Consider the following 19027-nt stretch of genomic DNA (forward strand, 5'->3'; position numbering starts at 1 on the left):
CCGTGCAATTGGCCCGTTATAGAAAATATAACGCGAGGAAATGTTTGCCGCGATTTGACATTCTGAGAAATTGTACACGTGTGAAGTAGCTTTAAATTATTTCCCACTCGTACTTTGAGATTTCAAATGTTTGCTTTGGACTAAATGATTGTTTGTGATTGTGTGCAACTGTTCAAAGCAACTCCCATAGGAATTTATAATAATTTAAGTATTTTTGGTGTTTTTGCTCAGCCAATTCCAAAGACAATTTCAAAGCCAAATCAGATAGCTGAAAAGTCAATTCTGTTTTTCTCTTGTGTTTGAAGGGGGAAGGTCAGAGTGATATTCAGTTTGATTTGTGCTATTCCTGAATACCTGCTCTCTCCTCTTATCTCTTTACTTGCCTCTTGGGGGTTTTGGGGGGTGTTTCAGGGGAACCCCTAACCATAGTGCCATCTGTTCCAAACCAACCCCAAGTATTCTTTTCTGTGCTGCATTTGTTTTTGTGCTCATTACTTGATTCCTACTGTATTAAAGATGCTATTCAGTGTTCTGTCACCCCATTGGTGATTGTTGTGTACCTATTAAAATATATTGTGAGTAAATTCTGAATACATAAATAAATATTTACCCTTGTAAAGTATCCTGATTCCCGGTTCAGTATGACCGGGGGGGGTCTCAGGAGGTGTGACTAGGGGTGTGTGCCGGATTGAAATCACTTACAATGGGGAAGTCAAAACTCTTCATAGCTGTTGAAATAGATGTGCAGACAGCGCACTGTATGTCACATATAGCAATGTGCAAGACCAGAGGCCAAGCCATGGGAAGTGATGCTTCACTCAAATGGGCAACTGAACAACTGATCCAAATGAAGATGATTATGTCCAGGACATACAGACAAGAAACAATGGAAAAACAAAGAACATTGTGATCAGATATGAGAAGCCTGGAGTTAAAGGAGCAGAGATCTGAAGAGAGACAAACCAAAGACTGAACGTTCAAGGGAAAACTCCAGAAGAAACTCAGAGTTGGAAGAACAGAGGTCAAATGCAAATTTGTGGAAAAGTGCTCTCACCAGAAGAGTGGGAGAAAGCAGTAGTTATCTGCAGAGCATGGAAGATCATCAGATACTTTAAGTAAACCATTGAAAATGCACAGATGATATGCAAGCCATTATGGCCGAGACTCAAAAGACTGCTAACATGGGTCGAAGACAGAGGAGGAACCTTGCAGATAGTGCCATTGGAGAGCCCAAAATTGTGCTTCAGAAACAATGGTAAAAGAAACATGGGGGAAAATCAGAACGGTGGACGCATTTGTGACACTCCAGGAATGGTACATGATACTGCAGTGATCATGGATCATTATTGGGCATGTGGATCCAAAGCATATATCAGATTGCCAAAGAATTGGGGAGGCATATGCACATTGGTGAATGCCCATGTTCCAGCGTTGGTGATTCCAAAAAGTTATTTGAATATTGACAGTTTCCTGAAAGCAGATGCTCACATAAGAAAGAAGAGATCTATGGAGCTTATGAAAAGAACAAAGAGGGAAAATTATTTCTCTGCAAAATCGAAAGAAGCTTTCAATGCTATCCCATATGAACATAGACTGTTCAGTAAGTCTTCTTCAGTGTTCACCTTGATCCTGATGCCAACAGTTCAGGTTGGAGCAAATACTAAATGGTTGCAGATAACCAGATGGGAGTTACTGCAGACCATCAACACGACCATAAAAGGATTTAATGCAATCGAGGAAGAGTTAAGAGTGATTCGACTAATGACTCTCCAGAACAGATACGTCCTTGACATGATCACAGCTATGGATGGAGGTGTTTGTGCAACAAATGGAGAATCATGTTGCACCTTCATACCTTCGCACAATGACAAAAATGGAACCTTAAAAGAAGCAATAGGTATGCTGACAAACCTACAGAATCAGATGATAGATGAAGTTGATGAAGTTGATGATGACAGCTGGTTTGGATCACTATTTTCATGGGTTCCACAATGAATGGCAGATGCATTCAAATTCCTAGGAGCCCTGCTATTGATGATATTACCTGGATTCTGTGTTATCAAGATAATAATATCTCAGTGCCAGAAAATTGCAAAAAAGGCCATAGGGATGAACATCATGATAGATGTCGAGTCAGGATGGAAATCTAAGGACCTGACTGTTGAAGAAATCAGTGACTTTGTGAAAGCCAGCATTTATGCACCAGAAGGAACAGCGTTTCGATATCGAAGGAAACACAGATATTATGTGGAAAGATGGATCTATTGTAATCCAAGTGGACAATGTCAATTAATGACATGGAACAAAGAGGGGCACGTAAGAACAGCAGGAAGCTTGAAGGGAGTCATAAAAATATGGACCCCAAAGAGATATTTCTTCAAACCTCTATGTTTGGATTCATAGGATGAAATAAAGGTGGATACAAAAGAAGAAGTGAGAATGGTCGATGAATCGCCCAGAAGGGGGAGTGAAGAGGAAGTGCCAAGCACAATTCACACTCCTGCCGCCCATTTTGAAGTACCAGGAAAATTCAACTGAAATATGTGACGTATGATGAACAAATAAACCAGCCGAGAGCCACAGTGGGGCTCTGTCCAGTACCTATCAGAATAACAGCACCTATTGAAGTATTGACACCCAAGAAAACCTGGACAGTAAGGTACCCATTGAGAAAACCATATTGACAAATGAGACAGAATGATGATCGTCATAATGTAATACCTGAAGAAGCTAAGAAAATACTGAAGGAAAACAAATGATGACGTCATAAGAACCCAGACTGACTCACATATAGAAGATATAACGACCTGAGAATGATGCCAAGAGAGACAAAACACCATGGAAAAGTGACATCCTACGCCTAGATTTAAACAATTGTCAAGATGTCAGAAAATTGTGCCACAAGCACAATGAAGATATTCAGTTAGTTTGTGCAAAGTAACCGCAAGAAGCACAGAAATCATGAGGTTTGCTTATGCATAGTAGTAAGATAGATTGTGGCAAGCACCACCTATACATATAGATACCTCAAGAAAGCACTTTATATAAGTATAATTCCACTACGCACAAGAGCAGAATAAACCAAAGGTTACTAAAGGTCTCAAGAAGAGAGTTTTGCAGCAAACAAATCGAGAATTAAAGACGGAGAGAATCTCAGACGAAGGTTGCCATGCCAAGAAGCCAAGGTTTTATTGTCTGAAATAGGCCAACAGTGGATACAATTAAAGAGAAGAAGATCAAAGTATCCTGTTCCGGAAAGGTCAAGATAAGCCACAGATGGCAGACGACTGACAGAATTCAATCAAATATATGAAATTCCATGAAGGTAAGGCCGATTTCACAGTGTCGGAATCACGTGACCAGACAAGCAGGAAGGGATAAAACGTTCACACCAACGCGTGGACATTTGCCATGCCCAGACGCCTTAACTACCCCAGACCAAGAAGCAGACTCGAGGCCAACCACAAAGAAATAATTGACACATGACCACTGACGTGATGATTGATTGTAACAATAATTGGAGGGAGGCGCGGGTGCAGTTGAACTCCCTGCTCCTGGCCGGCTATTCTGCACACTGATAAGCACAAGTGGAAAAGTATGAGTGGGGTTGATGCCAACCCAATCATAGTGGACCATGTAATCTAGGGTCCTATAGTTAGTAGAACCAATGAGACGTCATACTTTTAGTGATGTTTACAGTAGCCATTTTGAAGGAAGGGCTCAGTTGCCCCACCTGACATTGTCTATCCATTCCCCTCTCCCCGTTACCATATACAGATATAGTACCTATATTAAAGTTACCTTCCTACAACCAATCAGGTTGCATGCCAAGTTTTAAGAATTTTTGGTATAAATGTTATGTTTTTTCTGAAATTAATTGGAGATAAAGCGAGAAGGAAGAACGAGTGATTGACATTTAAGATAGAAACCTGATTGGAAAAGAGAAGTACTGAAACAATATGTCACGTGTTTTATCTGGAAGGCGTTAGATAAAGCTGAAGTTTGCAATACGCAAATATCAGTCAACCCCTGGCGTGGTTTATGACGTGGCTGGACTGAGTGAATATCAATCACCCACTAGCTTGACCTCAGGGTTTTTGAAAAGTGCAGCCTCCTCTACACCTGTATGATGCTCCTGGTCCATTTGATCAAGAACTAAGGGCCGAAAATGTACTTCCATGTTTTCTAACATTATTTTGAATTCCAGGGCCTTGGAATAACGTATATTCGTGCCTTTCTCATCTAAGGCAGAGTGGGAGCTGTGGCTGTAAATTAATGAGTAAAACAGAGTTGATATTATTCAGTCAAGAAGAATAACAAGCTACCATTTAAATGACAGGCAAATCCAGGATCCTGTAAATCGTTCTGCTTACTAGTACTAGCCATATATGAATGGAGATTTGTTTTCTTTTCTTGAGCCATGCATACAATTTACCTCAACTAATGCAGAGATCTGTATGGGGTTTCTTTGGGGGTATTTACAATGATCAGGTTAGCAAACGCACTTGACAATGTGGCAGTTTGACTTAAAAGAGTACTGAATCAATTCGACCACTTCTCTGTTACCAGATGGTCTCTCCATTGGCGTCTCATAAAGAGTGAAACATATTTCAATGTGGTCAAGGAAAACCCTGTGATAATATCTTCCTGAAAATGTTATATACGTGGTTAGGCCCTAAGAAGAACATTAGTAACATGAACATGCTCTTACTTACAAGACGATACTTGCTATGAGGGTTGCTAGGATGATCTCTGTGTGAGCAGTGCATACTGGGAATAAATCATATCTACGTGAAGAGGGGGTCCTGCTTTTCTGCCTACATGTTGAAAGACCTCTATGTGTACAGCACACTCGCTGGTGTTTGTATTTGCTTAATTATCGAGTAATTTGAATTTCCAAAAGCATGTATCAACACATCGACTAACGGAAGTGATTCAGGCTCTGGTCCTGATTAAAAAGAGATTGCTCACAAACGTGCTATTTTCAAACATCAGATATAGAGCAATGGCTTTACAAGGTGATACTCTCCTATTTGCAAGTGGTGCTTGTAACTAGTAGGAAGAGCAGGAGAACAGCACCAGCCTCGCACTTATGATTCGCCATGCATAGCATTGCTGAAACCTTGCCCAGTGCGCTTGCTATTTCACAAGGAATAAGCACTGGGGAAAAAATTGCCATAGTGCAAAACCCATTTTTTTTAAAAACATGTTTGCACAAAAAAGGAACATGTTGCCTTAGTGCTTCAAATGGTATTAACATTGCATTGACATATGTCCTCAAAGTGTGCTTTAATAAGAGGGGATATGTTTACCAGCATCTGGGCAATTTTTGCCTGGAATCTACATGAGAGCTCCAAGAAACTGCTTTAATGAGGGGACACAACCACAAGCACCTAAAGCTGAAAATAAACACATTATGGCCGGCTTCCAAATCCAAATACCTGGTGGGATAATACTCACTATGACACCCATAATAAAGTATCAACATTTCATTGCATCACGAGAAAAATTGAAATGTTTAGGGAAGGCACAGACGCATTCTATTATTCAAGAACAAAGCTGGGCTAAATTTGCAGGTGAGCCATTAGAATTAAACATGTTCTTATTGTACCTGCCTGTAGACCTAAAGATTTCTGCCAAACAAAAGGTTTTAGATGCAATGCCTCCCTTGGTAAAATGAGCACCAATCACCAAGGAATCAACTCTTACCTAACCATGACCTATGAAATCAATCCCATTGGTGGCAGTACCCGACTGTACCTGACTGATTTGCAAATGTCTGGACCCTTTTTGCAATTGCACAGACAGGCTAAAAAACAGCGGTTTGGAAGGTTGCCCAGACCAAGGCCAGTGGTACAGATTCATTGAAAACATTCCACCCATCACTCTTTTGGTTCTAGGAAATCAATCTACAGAAAATGGAAAAGGAAGACATTTTAAAAGGGATTTCTAAAGAAATAACAATAATGTAAACAAGTCATCAGTGCTCTGGTACACTCTAAATGGATTAAAGACAGCAAACAAACAAATGTTGAGGAACAACTGCAAACGTTGGATATTCAACACACCTGCAATTGATCATCGTTATTGGGCAAACTCAAAATGTAATACTGGGGGAAGAAAAGGAACATTCATCCTTTTGCAAGGCTCTTAGATCAGCAATCAACTGAAATAATATTAAAACCAATAGTGTCAATACTTTGCAACTTATGGACTGCATGGGGAATTCCTGGTTTCCTTTCATCCCTGAAAAAGGGAACACATAGATGCCCATCTCACAAAACTGAATATCTAAGTTGCATAGCATTTAAAATGGAGTGCAGACAGCAGATAGACAAACAGGAAATGATCAATTCCCCACCTTTTCTTGAAGTACTATGTCAATATTACAGAGCATTAAGTGAATGCTAAAGCAGGTCCACTTAAGGAGATAACCTCATACACCACAACCTATGTTTTTACAGTTTGTTTATAGGTGTCAATGGTGAAATGTAACTACAGTGAATCCCAAATGCAGTAGCAAGACTCCTTCTAAGACTCAATAAGAGCAAACCCAGTTATTTTCCTTGTGTTGCAGCCCTTCATCACAGTCTTCCTTTTGTGTCCAGTCTTTCTTCTCCTTCATTGCAGCATGTCTCCATCATCACAATCCTTTCTCACAGACCTTATCATTTCTCCATTATCACAGTTGTCCTCCTTTTTTAGACTTTCTCCTTCATTACAGCCATTTGTCAGGCTGTGTCCTCATCATAGTCTTTCTTCACAGTCCTTCCAATTTGTCACAGTGCTTCTGATTTGTCACATCTATTATTATTCATCACAGTCCTTCTTCATCACATTTCTTCTTTGCAATGTTTCTTCATCTAAGTCCTTCTATGGCATAGAGTATTGTCACTGTGTTTCTCCTTTGCCATTCCTTCAACATAATCCTCCTAATTAGTCAAATATTGCCACCTTAATTGCATTCTTCGTAGCTGTGTTTCTCCTTCATTATAACCTTCCTTCATTATCACAGTCCTTTGTCACAGCCCTTCTTGTTTGTCACAGTCATTTTCCATTATCACAGTATGACTCCAATGCCAGTATTTCCCATTCATTTCAGTCCTTTGTCAGTCTTTCTCCCTCATCATAGTCCTTTATCCCACTCATTCCTTCTATGGCACGGTGCTTTGTCATAGTGCTTCTCGCATTGTTACAATCTTTCATCACAGTTCTAGCATTTTGTCGGTCTCCTTAACATCAGTCCTTATCTTTTTTCACAGTGATGGCATCCAGTACAACCTGCCTCCTTACTTGCAGTCCTTTGTCATATCCCTTCTCCTTTGTAACAGTCCTTCAACAGCATCACTTTCTTTCTCCTTTGTTAGTCTTTCTCCTTCTTCCCTTTCAAGTCCCTGTGTTAAAACTAGACATTGCTTATATTTACCACACTCATGTTACTTTATAACAGTCTTTTGTCACAGTCTCCTTCATTAGTTCTTCTACTTAATCACAGCCATATTTTGGATCAATATATGTGGAATGAGAGAGTGACCACCTGTTTGATCTACATATGTGGGTTGACCAAATAATCCACATATCACTTCAATCAATGTTTGACAAATTTTAAGGACTTTATATTTGTTCTGTATTGTGGTAAAGCACTAGCACTTTGTAAGAGAGATTACCATTTGGATTGAAGCTGAATGAGTGAAAAAGAGTGAAAGTGATGTTGGATGTTAGAATGATAGTGTGTGTGATAATGCCATAGGGGCTCATTATGAGTCCAGCAGTAGCCGTGCTAGAAAAACCGGCAGGCTGCTGCCAGACCCGAAATACCATTTCGCCTCCATGATTGCCGGATTCACCGGGGCATTACAACCCTGGTGACTCAGTGATTTCAGAGACGGAATTCCGTAAATGCTCATTCCCATGGAGTCCTATAGGCCATCAATATGGTGTAATTTTCTATTTTTTTATTTTGATTGTGCATTAGTTTAAACATAAAACTTAAAGCACATGAAACAAGAGCAAACACAACCAATAAGCATGAAATAAAAATGGTTACAATACAATTCGTATTTGGAAGTAATAAAAGTCTATGCATTTATTTTTCAAAATTAAGTGTTCTTAACCGTTTTTCAATGCTTCGGTTCCATGTAGCATGAGCTGTTGCAGTGATAACTATGGATTCTGCACGGAATAGGGTAGCCCAAAATTGATCTTGGGCGACATTGTCAATGTTGACAACAAATTTACCATACCCTTTTGATAGTATGGTTTGAGAAAAACACAGTTGATCAATATATGTCGGCCAGTCTCCACTTTGGTATGACAGAGACGACAGATGCAGTTTTCCAATGGTATACTCTTCGAAGAGCCAATATGGTCCATAGTATGAAGGAGATATAGGCGTATGTGTATTGTATAACGTTTGAGTTCCATTGTGCATTGCTTAGTTAGATACATGCATGGATTATGGGGACGAAAGCTCTGATGTGAATATTCATTGTGCCTTCTAATCCTTGTTAGTGATTTCAATCCGGCACTTCATCTAAGTCAATGCCTAGCGTGGGATGCACAACTGAAAACCTTAATTATTTATTTGTGTCTATAATATCTTTTTTTCTGAACGATGTACCACTTAATTCACACCCCTCTCTTTGAATCCCCCCGGTCACACTGAACCAGGAAGCAGGTTGGTTTGCAAAGTTAAAATATTTATTTATGTACTGCACAATATATATCACACTGTTCTTAATGGGTATACAATGATCATCAATGGGGTGATGTCACACTAAACAATCTCTTTAATAACAAGGAGCAATGATGGGAAAAAATAATGCACTGAAAATACTTTTGTGGGTTTGTTCAATTAAATGGCAATGTGATTACTATTTCCCCCTGCACACTCATCAATCCCCCCAATATGCAATATGAAGAAATAGAAAGAGAGAGAACAGGTTTCAGGAATACAGAATTCAATCAAATATATCAATCCCAATTTCCCCCGAGCAAACACCAGAGAAAAACAGAATTGATAGGCAAACTTGTCAAAAATAGTTTTAAAGTTGGCTTTGAATGAATGGGGTAAAACACTAAAAATGGTTTAAATCACTGATATTGTTGCTTTGGATGTTAGCTTCAAGTAGACACTTTAATTTTGTTTCTAGCATGAAATATGAAGAAGTTATTAACGTTTTCATGGAGGTTGTTTTTTTCAGATAGAAACAAAATGTAAAACAAGGATGTGCTTTTAAAATACAAACAAGGTTTCTTTACACTAGGGATGGACTATGAAGAAACAAACTACACAACAGCACAGCCACCATACCAGGCCTTCTTCTGATGAATATATCAGCACAGAGATGTTTTTAACAATATTATTACAGAAGGACTATAGGATAAGAGAGAGAGTTCAGGCAAGACAAAAAGGATTTCTAGCAATACAGTTCTCGATATAAGATAGATTTGATTTGGATAGGGATGACTATGGACAGTAGACAGGCTAGTGACAATCCAATACAATGGATACTCACTACCAATGTTTTGAATGGAACCTTCAGGGATTCTGGTCAGGGATACTCTCTGGGACAGACTGCTGGGCACACCGGACTGGTCTGGTTCCGCGATCATCAAGGCGCTCTGGACACCGCATGGCAGGACTGGACAGCAAGGCGCTCTGGTCTACACTGCACAGCACGACTGGACTGGATCTGCAATGGCTCTCTGGTCTGCACAGCACAGCACGGCATGGCACCAGATTGAGGTTTAATCTGCCCTTCTGATTAGGAAGATAATTCTTTGGCAGGCAAGCAGTTACAGCACAGCCTGGCTGCTCTTTGGTTTCCCCTTTAAGTTGAGGGATGAGTTATGGAAGTTAGGCTCAGCTGAATGTGGCTCAGCTGTGCTCTGAGCCTTTCTGCTTGCAAAGTGTCTGTGGTCTGGAACTAGGAGTATGGATGGATCTCCTTCAGAGTGCTTTGCCAAATTCGGGATGGTGGGTGGATCTGTATGTTTTTCTAGGTCCTCAGCTGTCTCTATGTATGTGTTTGATGAAGGGGTGGGTATGCTGAATTATCCTAGTCGCACCACCCAGGTAGTCTATTGGCTAAAGTCTGCTCTCTCCCTTGATTGGAGGAGAAAACAGTGTGTTATCATGATGATGTGGTTTATGAGGCAAAACATCCTCCCCTTTGCCTTTTGCACATACAATCTATTGTTGATATAATACATCTTTACATGTGTACAATCTTGATACCAATGACATACATAGATCACATATTTTGTGGAACACACCCGCTTCCAAGCCTCGTTGCTGTGAGATCTTGGGTCTGGATTTGACACATTTTCACACTTTTTGTCTGGGACACAACATCTGATTTGTCCAGAATTTTGTACATATGTGCGCATGATATCTGGGCATAATCGTATGAAGTTTCATGCTTCTGACATAAATACAATTGCTACAAAACCAGAAATTTCACTATGTCTTCTCAGAACATCACACAGATTTCTGGCACCTCTTAAAATGTGCACAAGAAATTCACATTAACACTGCTACTAATTCTATAATTTATACAAATTTTGACAGTCCTTTATCAGTCTTTTTAGAAATATGCTTTCTGTGCATTGTGAATCAACAAAAATGTCTGGCTCCGCCTCCATCTCCATCTTGTAGCTCAAGAGCAATCTCTGCCCTCTTCCTCTGGCAGAGGCCACTGTTGACACTTTACAATCTGCATATCCTTTCAGCCAAGGGGGGGTCCATTGCCTCTCCCAGGAGCAGCCCACTGCCTCTCCCCTCTTAAATAATACCTGAATGTGAGTTCCTGGTCCAGAGAGCAGAAGGGAGGTGCCTTTCCCAGTGGGGGAGTTGCTTTTTAGTTTTGGCTTGCATCAGGCTTACTTTAAAAGTAACATTGGTAAATTTTTCTTTGTTGAAAATAAAATTGCAATGTTAAAACAGGCAACTAGAACTCTAATTCCAGTCTCTAAACCATGGAGTTTAAATAGTTGCAACCTATATTACTTTTGATAACGGGTCACTTAATTTATAGACATTTGATTTCAATTGCACAAGTTTAAGCTTCTGGTGCAACTAATGACAGCTGTCATACAGGCGGCAGCTGGTACTGTGCCCATATTTTGACAGATTTTCCCAGACGAGCACACTTTTTACTGTGGATATTTTGATGATAGATTCTGTTTTTCCTGACATTGTGTGTTCATAATGATTCCTTAAATGAGGTGGCAGGTAACACCCAGCAAAGATATTGGATGTTTTGTGGTGTTTTGGTCTGGTATTTTGCGTTTTCAGCAACCAAGAAAAAGGGATTTAAGAGCAATTTCTGGGTTTCTTGCAATAAAGCACTGCCTTTCCTGCAGTGTTCATTTTTACTTGGTGGGCAGCCCAGTAACATGTTTCAGCAGTGAGGTCTCCATTTCACCACTGACAACAGGCAAAGTAGATCTGGCAGCCAACTTTTCCAGTTTCAAATTGCAATTTTCATAGGTTTTGGCGCGCATAGGGCTTTCGCGGCCATTTTTGATGATTCTTTCACCATCAGCACACAGGGATGTCGCAGGGCAGAGCCTAGTGGGTTAAAACATCCCACATCCCCCACAGTTTTTCAATGTTGTTTACATCATCCCATTGAGCAGATTTGATTGACATAATAAAGCAATATATTTCTACAAATGAGTTTATTAAATGTTGTTTTCAGACTCTATGCACTTCAAGTGGGTTCATTGATGAGTGAAGATCATGATTGTTGGCTGACCCAATGATATTTTTGGAAATTAGGCTATGTCCATCAGTCCTCATGTGACACCTGCAGTCTGCAGGTCTTTGTCACAGTCCTTAGCATCAGTCATTCTCCTTCTTCACAGTGATGGCATTCAGGACAACCTGCCTCCTTACTTGCAGTCCTTTGTCACAGCCCTTCTTCTTTGTCACAATCCTTCACCATCATGACAGTCTTTCTCCTTTGTTAGCACTTTTCTTTTTTTTCCATTCTTTTGTCCCCATGCACAACTAGCCACTGCTTATATCTACCACACTCATTTTACTTAATACCAGTCTTTTGTCACAGTCCCCTTCATTAGTTCCTCTACTTAAACATAGCTCCTATTCTTTGTTACAGTCCTTGTCATTTATGGTGGTCCTTTATCACAGTCGTCCAACTTAACCACACTCCTTAATCATTGTCCGACCCTTTCAGATTAAACTTTCACCTTCTGCACAGTCTTTTTTCACAAACCATTGACTTCCTCACAGTTCTATTCTGTTGATTATTAAATGGGTGTTGCTGTACATTTGTGTAGTCTAAGTAACCAGCATGTCAAAACTAGAAATTGTGTATACTTAGATCTTAATAAGTGCCAACAGGCTGTCTGGTTTACAAAATTATGATATTTTGAAGCAGCAGTGCAGACGGTCAAAAAGCCACCCGTGCCTGTTGAAACTTTGAGCTCCGCCAGCTTTGTTCAGAAATGAACATGTAACATTTCAAACTGCCCAGCTGCTACTGTAGGGTATCAGCTGAGGATGTCGGCAGACAGTAAGAGCAAGGCACATGTGTGCATTGAGCATTTTGGCATGGAGCATTATGAACGTGGAGTAAGCAGATCTCACTTTTAGGGACAGAATTACCTATAATTTATTATTATTAAAAATACAAGTACAACTCTGACTCAAATTAAGGAGAAGGATTATGACATATAAGGATTTTGATGAAGAAGATGGACAGTGAGGAAGGAGATCGAATTTGAAGGAGAAGGTTGTTTGCAAAAAGGTGGTGATGAAGTATGAGAGGGGACTCATCAGAAGGACTAGGGGCAAGTATTAGAATGAATAATAGTGAGCAGAAGAACACCAACACAAGAATGCACAACTATATGTGAAAGAACAGCAAGGTAGGATGCATAGAAGTGAAAAAGAAACAAAAATACAAACAATCATTACACCAACACGAAAGTTCATACACAAAGGGATGCTTTGGCAAAAGTGGTGTCACCAAACATAAAAATGAACAGACAATCCAGAACAAGAAAAGTGTGAAGTGGAAAAGCACTGTCGAGGAGAGTAGTGTACACAAAATAAAAGTATGGCATTGATAAAGATTGTATTACAAACTAAAATGAGGAGCGAGGCTATGTGAAAAGTGACAGTTCTAGCCTGTTTATTTTCAACATTATTGAAGCTTTAGAGAGCGCGTTTTCCTTTTTTGTCTATTCTTGTGAGTGCATGTACATGGATGTGAAAAGGGAGGTCGAATGCATAAAAGGAAACGGGAAAAGTAAGGTTGGACGATATGGTAAAGATAAATCAAGAGCGAAGACGAGAGACTGTGGAAGGAAAAGAATAATGGATGAACCTGGAATAAAGCTCTGATAAAATTGTTTTTAAAAAAATCGGGGAAAAAAATATGAAAAGTCAAATAAGGTATGTGAGATAAAAAGACGAAATCGCAAAGAAACAAAGTAAAATTTAAACTCAGTGTTTGCTAAATTGGTCGTTTGTTTAAATGCTGATTATCACCTACTGTATTTCATTTCATTTCCTCTGACTCATCATGTTTCAGAGCTGCAGCAGCAGCAGACTGGCCATGAATCATGAGCACTTCCATTTGTAATTACCATCTTAAGCAGCGGTTACATCACTGGCTTCCGATTTGTCAGGTCTACAGTGGTGGAGAGCAGATGCTGCCGTGCTAAGCAAGAATTTATAAGTACAGGAGGACATTTTCTTCACCTGCATTTGTATTTATTCGTCAGTACTGAGAATACTTAAAATTCAGGGGCGTTCTGGTTTGGAACCTGTTAGAAACTGTGATCGATTGATGGATCAGATATAGGTCGGCCATATCTAGCCAAAGCACATGGTTTTGCTAGTCGTATAAGAGTTGTTGGATATTGGGATGGAGCAGCTTTCGTATTGAGGCCCTACTAGGGAGTAGATAGTTGTTCATTTAATGATGACTTTATTTAAGCAATAAATCTTGATGTACGAGGCTTTACCAGGTCAGGTAATTATCTGGCGCTGAGTTAAATGTTAGCCCCGGTGCATTAATTGTCGGGGAGCACATACCTACAGCCTGGCAGGGAACATGGTGGCCTCCTGCTTCTGAGGAGACTCAGAAAGCAGGCTTTACCAGGAGGTGACACCCCAGTTCTGAGCTTCCTGATTGGCTGTGAGGTCCCCTAAAGCCCGACATGTGTGCTAACAGGGTTGAACTATCATTTGACAGTCACTTCCTTGTGAAGGTGGCTAATGAGGCAAGCCAGGGTGGCTCTTGATTAACAGTGGATGGATGGATCTGTAACAAGAGGAACAGAAAACACATTCGTTTTCAGGATGTAGGGCTTATTCCTTACCAGCACAAAGGTCAACATATTTCAAGGATCCAAAATGACAGTAAGTTTCCAACTACTCCAATGCTAATTCAAAAGCATTTCCTCAGGTGATATATTTAAAGTAATAATGTGTGGTTGGTGCGAGGCAGATTCCGTACTGATTTGTCCAGGAAGTCGATATCAATATGATGTCTGTTTCCTGTTGATAATTTTTGAAAAGGACTCTCATGCAACAGCAGTTGCTGCTTTAGACACCTAGACATGAAACGTTCCTCAAGTGACAATGAGGATTTGGCAGATGGAGGTTTTTGGGCAACAGATGTGCTCACACATATGTTCTAAATACATGGCACCATTCAAGAGCTAAAACAATTCAGGGACCATTTAATCTGTAGTATGTACATTACAGGAATCCTAGCCTTATCAAAACAAATAAAAAAACACAAGAACCCTAAAAAAGCAATCTAAATTTTTGAGAGATGCACCCACTGGCAATATCAATTTACTAATTTGACATGGCTTGGAATTGGAGTTGTCTTTATAGGAATTGGAAAATTCAGAAGTGTGCATAGCAATTTTCTGATGTCCCAACCTTAATCATTACTACCAAAAGGCCAACAAACAATACATTAAATAAATTGAAAGAACCCTTGGAAGGGAAGGGCGTGTGTTGATTATCCTTGAAAGGTAGGTAGAATGCACCCTGTGGTGTTGGGTTTGGTTTACCCTCCATAATCATTTGTGTGTATTCAGTAAGACAGGCGGAGGCCTGCTGGAGATTGCAACGTGTTTTGCAGATAGCCAAACAGCACAGCCAACTGGCACTTGAAGAACATGAAGGGCTTGCATGCTGCTCTACAAACAGATGACATGGGAAGGTCCAAATACACAGGTTATCCCTTTCCTTAACACTTTAACCAAAATCATAAATTCTACCCCAAAAGAAATCAGGCTCTTTTTCAGAATCTGCCAGCATGGATGCAGGGAATTGTGCATGGATTTAATGATAGCTAGCTGCATGATTCCAACCTGTACCAGCGTGTACCCTTCACACATTCCCCCAACCCCTAACTACCCTTCATCCATCTTTTTGCATCTTTTGTCACCTTCCTATCTACCGTTCTTCCAACTTTCCCCATTTTGACCACTGTCTGCATCAGGCATGATTCAATCTCAATCCCTATCCACTTGACTCAAACACTTCTTCTTACCATCTTCCAACAGCACATATCCACAGCCAACCGTCACCACTTACTTATGAGACATTTACAAATGAAGGCCATGGTAGAGGTATATAGGATTTCTCACTGTTAACCTATCTCCCATCAGACATGGCCCTTTCCTCGCCCGTTTACTCTCATTGCAAGATTGCTTGAACTGCTTCTGTTCGTTTTTCACTCTCTGTAATACCAACCACACGTTGACCCCACCAGCATGGTCTACAAAATTCATCAACGAATGGGCTTAACTGCCCCATGCTCTTCTCCATCACATGAGATGAGCATGAACAGTTACGCCAGTGAACGAATTGGGTTTGCAGCTGCCATCCACCTGATTCTTCTTTGTTATCTAGGCCATTCATCAAAGATACACACTCCTTATCAAGCTGTTCATTCTATCCAACAACCCATCACAATCTGGGTGATACATTCGGTGAGATAGTGTGTAATGTGAAGCCCTACAGCAACTGTTTCATTATAAACGATGTCTGCACACCATTGTCTAATATCTGATGTTCTTTCAACAATTGATACCTCAGCAAGTCCAAGAACATCTGACAAAAAACGAATAATCATTTGCATGCTGATGCTCGAGCCACAGTTCTTCTTCACCCACTTTCAAGCATAATCCACACACACCACCAAGTACAGGGGGATAATATTAAAATTCCCAGGAGCACTAGGGATGTTTTTGAACAACCTGTGCTCTGTACATCCACTGGACGTAAATGGCATAGGTTACATTTCTTGCCTTTATGCATTGCCCTGTACTGCACACAGTTACTTCCACTTTCACACTGCCTGCATCAGTTCTTGCCACCAAATTCTCAACATACTCTTGGTATGGCTGCATGCCAGATGTGTCTCGCGGGCCGTGCCAGTAAGTCTCCTTAGCTCATGTGGAGGAACAAAACATACCTCTTTCAATATCCCACACTTCCTTACAAGAGCTATCTATACACTTAATGAAATATTGCTACCTTATGTTGATGTTCTTTCATCCAACCATCAAATCTCTCTTCTCGGAATGTGTCTCTTCATCCTATTTACTGGGCTCTATCCACATTTCTTATAAAAGACAAGACGGAGCAATAGTTATGTGGAATCTTCATTTCCTCACCACAGGCAATCTGTAACAATGCACATTTCCCTGGGGAAATCCTCAGAATGAATTCTGCATGCCATGAGGTCCAGCATCCACCACCCAATGTGTTATTCTAGAGTATCCAATCCGTTCCAAGATCACAAAAGGGCCACCAGCGTGTGCTCTATTTTATGACATCTGCAAAACCCTTTAAACAATTTGTGAGCGCAATGCACAGCACACATTTCCATTTCTCCGACTTCATAGGTACCCTCAGTTTCATTTAATGCAAACTGTCGTGAGTTGCAAGAACTCCACATCTGGTATGTGAGGGGGGAAACCGCTACTTAGTCGGTTTTTCTGGCCATTACGTCATTTGCTTGCCAAAGTGTGGAAGGAAAGAGACACCACAGGCTCACCATCTCCGCCAGTTTTAGTGGTGCTCCTACAGATGTTCTGCAGCCTCCTACTTCTAGAAATCCCAAGCAAATGAAATCAGGGATTTAAGGTCAAGACTCTGGTTTACATTTGTTAGGAGCATTCTTTATTTTTTATTAGTTATTTTATTTTTTATAATTTTTCTTTCATTATTTTTGTTTTTTTCCCATCTAAATACAAACTAGAGCATAATGCAGTAGTTTATCCCCGCCATTATAAAGTTTAATTAAATCATATGTGCTGTGGTGCCTGGGACAACATTGAGAAATATGAGAGTGAATACTGCATTAGAAAACCAAAGGAGTGGAACATGGCTGATTTCTTTGGAATCTACATAGCACTCTGTAGAATGCAAAATGATGCCCATGACCACGACAGAAGCAGAGAGCTTACACAATGGTTGCAATAGTACCAAAAACATGTGTAGATATAGGGAAAAACTGGTGAGGGAAATTTCCCAATTAGGACAGGACTATAGGAATGGACACATACATGAGAGGGGAAGAAAGGGATTAGATGTGGTGGTATGGAGAGCATTGATAGATGAGATGGAGCCGGATGGTTGCTACGGCCTTCTGAAAAAAAACCACCTTAAACCCGGACCACTATACCAGAGTGATTGTAGTTGATTCATGGCCATCCTACAGATTTGGAGATGGTTAAACTGTAGTCTATTCCCGTAAGAGACGAGATAGCTGGAGAGCCCTGGACTGAACGGTTGCTTCTATCCTAGGATAGAAAGCCTGAAGTGGAGTACTCTCCTAACCAGACAGAACTTTAGCAGGAGGGTGATAGAATAATGTCAGCCTGAAAAGGACACATAATTTAGAGGGGAGAAATAAACATTACAGTAAATGCTGTGAAACCTGAAGAAACCCAACATCATGGAAGAACCTATCTGGAAAATTGCAGAAACCGAAGTTTTGGGATAGGTCTGCTGTGAAGGTTAAATGGTCTCCCCTGTGTGGATGAGACCTGCTGTGAAAGCTGAAGAAAACCAAAGTCTGGGAAAGGTTTGTTGTGAGAAGCTGAAGAAACCAAAGATCAGGGAGAGAGCAGATGTAAGGAACGCTGTAACAAGTTGAACAAGCTGAGGCAGTGGCAAAGCTTAAGAGAAGATACTTGGTACAGGAACATGATACCTGGGAATCGTCTACAGAGAGCTGGAGAAAGCAGGATGACTGAGAGTGTCAAGAATGTTAGACAGGTGTGAAGCTGTTCGTTTTCACGAATTTGGGGCTGGACTACATTTCAATTGTAAGGTTATCGTAGCCTGGAGGCTAAAAGACACATTTTGTTTAGGTTTGGACCTTTCTGTTGGCCACATAATTTGGACGTGTCAGAAATGTTGTTCCAAGCGGCAAGGTTTATACGTATAGATTAGGAATTTTATGATTTAAACATTGATGTCCGAAGGTGTTGGATATCTGGGTAAACCTAACTTTTTTATGTTTGTTATGTTCTGTTGCTGACACTAGTTTCTTCACAAATATATGTATAGTTTAACACTGGGCCTCATTCCGTGTATGGAGGTAATCTGGCTATCCCCATACCGGGTACCGGGTCCGGGTTCCTTGAATAGGGAAATACCGGGCCATTCCGACCTTGGAGGGCCCGAGATTTCCCCATTCAAAGAACCCAGACCCGGTACATCCACATTCCAATTTGAGCCCCCATAGGGCTCAATGGGAATGAGGAGGATGCTAACAACATTAATGACAAGCCCGTTGTTAGCATCCTGGTCTGCTCACGGGACCTGCTAAGGACGCCTGGTTTTACCAGGCGTACTTGGCGGGAACGGCAAGCAGACCTCATAATGAGGCGATAGGGGGTTAAGGGCGCCGGCAGCTCTACCAGCACCTTTAACCCCCCTACCACCAGAGTCGTAATGAGGCCCACTGTCTTTTAGGTACAGTTTAGCACCAAGTTGCAATTATACTTTAAGGCC

The 19027-nt window shown here is 40.6% G+C and overlaps 1 protein-coding gene across 2 annotated transcripts in view; it reads right to left on the bottom strand.

Annotated features, from left to right (window-relative positions):
* LOC138516807 (catenin alpha-2) overlaps positions 1-19027 on the bottom strand; it is a 3575147-nt gene that overhangs the window by 315649 nt on the left and 3240471 nt on the right. The window lies entirely within an intron of this gene.

Source organism: Ambystoma mexicanum, chromosome 6q, assembly GCF_040938575.1.
Source record: "Ambystoma mexicanum isolate Mex_15411 chromosome 6q, UKY_AmexF1_1, whole genome shotgun sequence".
NCBI classification, from domain to species: domain Eukaryota; kingdom Metazoa; phylum Chordata; class Amphibia; order Caudata; family Ambystomatidae; genus Ambystoma; species Ambystoma mexicanum.